Source organism: Nothobranchius furzeri, chromosome 4 (genome assembly GCF_043380555.1).
Source record: "Nothobranchius furzeri strain GRZ-AD chromosome 4, NfurGRZ-RIMD1, whole genome shotgun sequence".
NCBI classification, from domain to species: domain Eukaryota; kingdom Metazoa; phylum Chordata; class Actinopteri; order Cyprinodontiformes; family Nothobranchiidae; genus Nothobranchius; species Nothobranchius furzeri.
The window spans coordinates 58,945,564-58,954,317 of NC_091744.1; positions in this window are offsets into that span (position 1 = coordinate 58,945,564).

Sequence of the window (8,754 nt, forward strand, 5' to 3'; positions counted from 1 at the left end):
GGGTCCTCTCCCTCCTGGACCTCCCCCTCCCCTGTGATGGAACGGCAGAGGAGTCAAGGTCTACCTGAGGCCCCCGAACCTGGGACAGGCACTGCTGCATGTTCCTGCCTTCTTCCCGGCAGCATACGTCAGGACCCGACCCCCAAGGCCCCGCCCAGATCCCCACCCGGGGCCGGCCACCCCCAAACCCCGAGCCCCCAGGCCCCCACACAGACCCGCCCAGGGGCAATGCAGCTGCCAGGCAGTGACCCATGGTTGCCGCCAAGATCCCCAAGGGGCCCCACTCACAACCGCCGGTAGTCCATCCCCCGAGGCAAACCAAGCACCTCCAGAGGGGGGCAACGGCCCCCCAGTCCCAGACACCCCCAGTGAACCCACCTCCAGGGAACATCTGGACACTCCAAACTCAGACCCCACACCCCCCCACTCACACCATCCCGCAGGACAACATCAACGGCCCCCCACCCTCGCTATGTGATGGAACCGATCAAAGGAGCCCAGAGAGATTGATCTGAAGTGGAAGCAGAGGCTATATCAAGTGTAATATGATCTAACAAAAGATTTCTATATTGGTTAATGCAGAGAGTTTCTCTATTTTTCCAATTCAAGAGGATAGTTTTCTTAGCGATGCATATGGCAGTCAGAACCATGTGAACCACAGATGTTTCAATCGGGATATCGTCCAGGTTTCCCAGTAAACAAAAAGAGGGGGTGGTTGGGATATGACATTTCAGAGACTTTGACAGGTCTTCACACACTCTACCCCAAAATTTCTGGACAGGTGGACAGGACCACAGTACATGAATGTAATTATCAGGAACGTTGTTTGTGCAGTGTGTACAGGTGTCAGATGACACAAACCCCATCTTGAACATCCGATGACCTGTATAGTGTACTCTGTGTAGAATTTTGTACTGAATTAATTGTAAATTGGAGTGTCTGATAATTTTAAAGGATTTTAAACAAGTTTGGGACCAGAAGTTCTGGTCAAAGCTGACTGATAGATCCATGGACGTAATTTTCACTTTAAAAGTGGGGGGGACACGGGGTGGGGGGGGGTTGGGGGTATCTTTACCGTATGTTCTAAAGGGAAACAGGCTTCAACAAAAACTGTTGTTTTCCACTTGGTCCTAGAGCTCAACCAGTGTCCATTTAATATAGCGTAATGTTGTTTTTAGATGGTAAAAACTGTGCAGGGGTCAAAACTTGACTTTGGAAAAAGTGGGGGGGACATGTCCCCCCCCCCCCCCGTCCCCCCCCCCCCCCAAAAAAAAATTACGTCCATGGATAGATCCACCTCCCATTTTTCAATAGGGATTACTATTCTATCGTCTATTTTGGACAGTGTCTTATATACTTTAGACAGTAGTTTGGGGGGGTTGAGATTATAGAAGTCTAACACCCTTGGTGGTGTTTGTAATTCTATTTTATTGAGCTTAAATTTTTGTTTTACTACAGATTTAATTTGGTGGTATTCTAAAAAGCTATTCTTATCTATTCCAAATTGGGAGACTATTCTATTAAATGGGATGAAGTCCAATCCTTCATACATGTGTTCCAGGTATAGGATTCCTTTGTTTTTCCAGTCCAGAAGGTTCATCATTTTATTATTTTGCAAAATATCAGGATTATTCCAGATAGGTGTGCGTCTGCATGGTACTAGTGAAGACTCTGTCATTTTAAGATAATCCCACCATGCTGTCAGAGAGGTGCTGATACTAATACTTTTGAAGCTTTCATGTTTTCTTATGCTTGAGCTAATAAATGGTAAGTCTGAAAGCTCTATCGTATTGCAGAGTGTCTGTTCTATATCTAACCAGGACTCATCTAGTGGGTTATCTTGCAACCATCTTGGTATATATTGCAGCCTGTTGGCTAAGAAATAATAATAAAAGTTGGGTAAATCCAGTCCTTCTCGGTCTTTGGTCTTCTGAAGCATTTTTAAGCTAATTCGTGGAGGTTTATCCTGCCAAAGGAATTTGGTAATTGAGGAGTCCAGAGATTTAAACCAGTCAGCTGGTGGTTTGTTTGGGATCATTGAAAATAAGTAATTTATTCTGGGTAAGACCATCATTTTAATTGTAGCAACTCTCCCCATGAGTGATATTGGTAAGGATTTCCATCTTGCAAGATCATCTTCCACTTTCTTTAAAAGTGGAATGTAGTTTAGTTTGGTTAGATCTGCTAACTTGGGAGAGACATTAATTCCCAGGTATGTGATATTCCCTGACTCCAATTGTGTATTAAGTAAATTGACAAATGAGAAATTAATTGGTAGAACTGTGGATTTTAACCAGTTTATAGAGTAATCTGAAACTTGTGAAAAAGAGTTTACCAGTTCTATTGAATGAGAGAGAGAGACGATTGAGAATTCCGGAGAAAGAGTAAAACATCATCTGCATAAAGACTTATCTTATATTTCTATTTTCTTACACTTTGTCCCTTTAATACCTGTTGTTTGCCTAATTTCTGCCGCTAGTGGTTCGATAAAGATAGCAAACAGTGAGGGGGAGAGTGGGCTTCCCTGCCTGGTCCCCCTCTGAAGACAGAAGCTAGCTGATATTTGGTTGTTCGTCCAGACACATGCAGTTGGCGAACTGTATAATGTTTGTAGCCAGTTTATGAAGAAGTTCCCAAAGCCAAATTTATGTAAAGTTGCAAATAAGGACTTCCAGTTAACTCTATCAAAAGCCTTTTCTGCATTTAGAGATAATATACTAGTTTATATGTTTCTACTGTAAGAGAAATCTATCAAATTAAGTAATCTACGTGAGTTTGTGGATGACTGTCTACCCTTAATGAAACCAGTTTGGTCAGGGTGTATTATGAAGGGGGTTACCTTCTCTAATCATTTTGCCAGGGCTTTACAAATTATTTTGAGATCAACATTAATAAGGGAAATTGGGCGATAGCTGGTAGGAAATGCAGGGTCTTTGCCTGGTTTTAACAAGAGACTAATATTGGCTGAGTTCATGTTTGGCTGTAATCTGCCGCTCTCTTCGATTTCCCTCACCATTCTGAAAAATATTGAAGCCAGAATGATCCAGAATTCTTTGTAGAACTCTACTGGGAACCCGTCTGGACCTGGAGCTTTCCTATTCATCATAGATTTAAGGGCTTCCTGGAGCTCCGCTGAGGTTAGTGGCAAGTCCAGGACTGTAACTTGGCTGTCGGATAATTTAGGAAGTGTTATCCTGTCAAGGAACTCATCGATCTCATTATCTGATGGGTTTATCTGTGGTGAGTACAAAGTTTGGTAAAAGTCTCTGAAAGTGTTGTTTATTCTTTCAGGGTCATAAACTATATTCCCGGTTGAGTCTTTAACAGCAGATATGGTAGTTTTCTCTTTATTTATTTTTAACTGGCTAGCCAAAAATTTACCTGATTTATTACTATGTTCAAAGTTTTCTATTCGTAGTCTTTGTGCTAAAAATTGTGTCTTTTTGTCAATAATTCCATGAAGTTCTAATTTAGCTTTACGTAATTTGCTCATTAACTCTTCTTCTGTGGATGCCTCTGAAGACTTAATGATTTCTTCTAACTCCTGAATACGTTTGTTTTCCGTTTTTTTTCTTATGTGATGAGAAAGAGATTATTTTACCTCTCATCACTGCCTTTCCTGCCTCCCAGAGAATAGATGCTTATGTTCCAGGCAGGTCATTATGTTCTAAATATAAAGCCCACTCCTTTTTTAAAAAAATCTTTAAAACCTTCGTCTTTGAGCAGTGATGTATTAAACCTCCAGTTTTTGCTTGGTGGGATTGTCTTCTTATTTACCAGAGTTAATGAGACCGGAGCATGGTCGCTGACAACTATGGGGTGTATCTCAGTGTCTGAAATGTCAGCCAACAATGAGCTGCTGACTAGAAAATCATCCAAATGTGAATGAGAGTGATGGACGTGTGAGAAAAAAGTATACTCTCTACGGTTAGGATGAAGAGATCGCCATGCATCACAAATCCCATAATCACTCATGTACTGTTTAACTATATTAGTAGATTGCCAATTGCGCTGAGTCCCAGCTGTACTGAGCCTGTCAGTTAAGGAATTCATCCAAAAATTAAAATCGCCTCCAAGTATAAGTGGACAGTCCAAGTGTTCAGAGAGTACAGAGAAAAAATTATGAAAGAATGGAGGGTCATCAATATTTGGACAGTATATGCTGACAATACATAAGCTTTGGTTCTGTACAGATATTTTTAACATTATAAATCTACCCTCTGGATCAGAGACTGTGTCCAATACTGTGAAATTGATGTTTTTGTGTATTAAAATAGCTACACCTCTTTGCCTAGAGTTATAGCAGGCAGAGAACATTCTGGGAAACTCAGGTGTTTTAAGTTCATCTGCGGATGTGGCAGATCTATGAGTCTCTTGTAACAATATTACGTCTGCTTGCACTCTCTTTAGCTGATCAAAAATCTTTAATCTTTTCTCTCTAGAGCCAGCTCCATGTACGTTCCATGAGACAAACCTTAGTGCACCCATAGATGTGTGTGTGAGTAGCTAAAATATGACGCCTTCATGTGAATAAGATGGAATAAGTATCTAAATGAATAAAATAGTATGTTAATAAATAACAGAAAAGTAAATAATAATAATACTAATAATAATAAAGATCCAACAGTGTTTGTGGTTGTATTATTTGACGCATAAATTATGATATTGTGCTGTGAATTTAATAAATCTGTGTGTGTGTGTGTGTGTGTGTGCGTGTGTGTGTGTGCGCGCGCGTGTGTGTGTGTGTGTGCGTGTGTGTCGAGTCTGACGCAGTGTTAGAAAGTTGTGTGGTTGTGCCGTACAGGTGTAGAGGTGCAGAAGCAGGTAAAGAGGAAGGGAAAATACAGATACAGGTTAAAAAAGAAGAGAGAATTAGAAAGAAAAGGTGGTACGGGTGTGAAGTGGTGATGAACAGGTGATCTTATCATCTAGAAAACGGATTTAGCAGCTGTTTAATCCTGATGTGATCAAACCCAGTGAATCCTGATAAGAATAATAAATGTCTGACCTGATGTTGGGCTAATACAGCCAGTCAGTCACTCCTCGCTCCTTGTAAAGCTTATTGTCCACATAAAGCTTATCCACCGAGATGACAGCCCTCTTCCCATCCTAGATAAAATTTTTGCGCAGCGGAAAGAGGACCCGGCGCCGATCCAGAATTTCCTTAGGGAACTGATCATTAACGCTGAAATCTTTCCCTTTGAGCTCTCTTCCGTGACTTTTAACAAGATCCTTCTGCTTAAAATGTTCAAATTTAGCCACGATGGGACGGGATCTTCTGCTGTCCCCTCTTTTAGCTCCAAGGCGATGTACCCGGTGAAAGGTGGTGTTTTTTACCGCTTCTTTGGGTATCTTCATTTGGATCTGGAGAAAGTTTTTTATTGTTTTCTCGCAGTTCTCCGCCCCTCCCGTCTGCTCCGGCAGGCCTGCGAACACCAGATTATCCCTCATGCTACGGGCCTGAAGGTCCAAAACCGTCTCCTTCAGAATCTTGTTGTCCTGGGCGATCCGCGTCATTCTCTCTTCCAGGGAAGAAACGGACTCCCACAGAGACGCGTTCTCAGCAGCGAGCCGCTCAACCTGCTCCTGACTGAATTCCAGAGATGTTCGGAGGTTCTGAAACTCCTGGTGTAGAACCTCGAGCAGATGAAGTCGCCCCTCAAATCCCAGAAGCCATTTATCAATAGAATCTAATAACTCTAATACGTCCTTCCGGGGAGATGAGGCCTCAGGCGAGTCCTGAGGACGGCTCCTCTTGGTCCCAGGTGTTTCAGCCTCAGCTGCTGATTTCTTCGGACCCATGATGAAAACTTCAAAAACTTTGTCAATATATTTTAACAAACTTTCTAAATTTCCTTCACTTACCTCCAGATTGAGTGAGTTATACTTACCAGATTATTTTTTCGTTGTCAGTAGTTAAATTAGGCAAAAATGCATCTAAATTGTTTGTGGATGTTTGCTAACGAGCTGCCATCAGCTTCAAACGCTGCTGTGTCCGGTGATCGGCCGTCAGCGCATGCGCATCTCCCCTCAGATCAAATTCTTTCACACTCAGAATGCACTGTTTCTTCCAGATACAAAAGGTTCTGTTATACATTACCTCATACATCATGTTCCATCACACATCATACACTCATCACATGTTGTTATTCATAACTTATGTTATATAATTAGTCTAGAAAATAAAGTTTATTTTTAATTATACACTTGACTCCGTCTGAAATAATACGAAGTGTGTTTATGATCCCTTAAATAAGCAGAGAATCCTAATTCTTTTGGTTAAATATTCCAAGATCATTCAGGGTGATATTCTATATTTATATAGAATCATCACATCTTATTTATTATAATTTAACCCCCCAGTTTACATGTATATTCACTACAGTTACAAGAATCACTTATTACAGTAAGTAAGCATTACATGTCAAAACGCCCAATGAAGCTTCTAAAGGACTTTTGGACATTATTACTTTGTAGCAAACTTGGAATACAATTTTTATGAATTATTTTATAAATAATGTTGATCTTGGGCTGCACAGTGGTTAGCGCTTTTTCCTTGCAGCAAGAAGATCCTGGGTTCTATTCCTGACCCGAGGTCTTTCTGCATGGAGTTTGCATGAGTGGGTTCTCTCTGGGTGCTCCGGCTTCCTCTCACAGTCCAAAAACATGACTGTTAGGTTCACTGGTTTCTCTAAAATGTCCTTAGGTGTGAATGTGTGTGTGTGCTTGGTTGTTTGTCCTGTGTGTCTCTGTGTTGCCCTGCGACGGACTTGCAACCTGTCCAGGGTGTACCCTGCTTGCATGCCCAGGGACAGCTAGGATTGGCACCAGCCATCCCGTGACCCTGCGAGGATACGCAGTTAAAGAAAATGGATGGATGGATAATGTTTAAGTCTCATCAAAAATGTCCTTTTGAACAGCATAGGTGTAGCCTGCTTTTGGGGGGGTGCTGAAGCACTCCTAAAATTAATCCCATTTATTTATTTATTAAACTGTTTGTTCCTTTGTAATAGAAACACTTCCTCTAAATATTTCCAAACATTTGTTGTCTTAAAATAATGGGGAATTTGCCCCCAGCTGGTAAAAATTAGGACAACACTCGTTTTCAACAGCATTTAGAAAATAGAAGATGAGGAATTGCTGCCCTTTAGTGTCTAAAATCTTTAACTGCACTTGTGTCTTTTTAGCCTTTTAGAGGAGAAGATTTTAGCCTCCTTATCTTAATGGAGCCTTAAAAATCTTATCTTTCTTTTTGTCCTCTTGGGAATTTTAATATTGAGGAAGAGATGGAGGAGATCGGAACTGGATTTATAAAGTTTAAACCGTTCCTCAGCAGAAACACTTCCTCTAAATACTTCCAAATATGTGTATTGTTGCCTTGAAAGTATTGGGAATTTGCGTCCTCTGCTGTCAGAACATAGAACAACACTGGTTTCCAATAGCATTTAGAAAATAATGGAAGTTGTGGAGTCTCCAGTGTCATAAAGCTGTTATTGTTTTCTTGCCTGATTCTACGTCAGCTCTGCATGAAAGAGAGTCGAGATGCACACGCATTGACAGAGACGTTTTGCTCTTGGACCTCTGGGGAGTGTTGCAAAGCGGTTCGTGATTTTTATCTTGAGAGGCGCTATAGAAATGGTATTTTCTTCTTATTCTTCACCACCAGGACAACAGAGGTGCAGCGCTTTTCTGAGGTATTACTCATGTATCCGATCCACTATAGTGTATTTACTTATGTGTTTATATATTTCAGAGGGTTTACAACACATATTAATTTGTCCTTCATTGTCCTCCACCTCCTCATGCATTGCTATCTCTAAAGCCTGTTCCCGTCATTTATGTCCACAAATAAAACCATTGCTCTATATTTTTGTGTTTCTTCAGTCACGGGTGAATAAACGTTCATATTTTCAGATTTTTCTGCTAAGTTCTTCAACTTGTGTCTGCTGCTAAATATTTCTTTACTTTTTGCGGGGCAATGGCTGTGCTGTTGATTAATTTAAAGGAAGTGACGCCCCTTCCTTTTTTGGGGGGTCAGGAAGAACACCTGACCAATCACAAGCTGGCCATCTCCATCACTTTTGACAGATATTTGAAAATTTGTGTCTCTGTCATCCTCTGTGAGCCTGACCTGTCGGGGAGCCCTTGTGCTGACGCATTATGGCATGGCATGTTTCAGCACTGAGACACATAAATTAGGCTTTATTCTTTGAGAAGAGAAAATGTTTGCCTCCTTATCTTAATGGAGCCTTAAAAATCTTAATCTTTCTCTTTGTTTCCTTGAGAAAGTGGCTGGGATGTGCGCTTGCCTCTGTTGTCCAAAAATGTGATACTAACTAACAGCTTGAACTTTCTAACCCTGTTGTCTGCAGCTGGGAAGACTTCCACTACCCTTGCCAACTTCCACTGGTTTCTTGGCAGGTTGTTGTTCAACAGCAAGACAATGTCATTTACTTTAGCATTCTACGTCAGAGAAGGATGGATGGATATTAAGGAGGAGAAGGAGGAGTAGATGAGAAGAACTGGATTATAAAGTTAAAAGAGTTTCTCAACCCTCTGGAGGCATGGCGTTGCAGATTTGCAACATTAAAACCTACCTACCTGGTTACTCCACATATGTATTTCATGAGCATTTTTAACTCAGAAGTACTGCTGAAGTACTTAGTTGTTCGTCCTTTCATCAAAACTTATTTTGAGCCTGAGAGGGCTAAATTCCTTCCTTATGCCGATAAGACTGAGATCCTCATCTGTGCC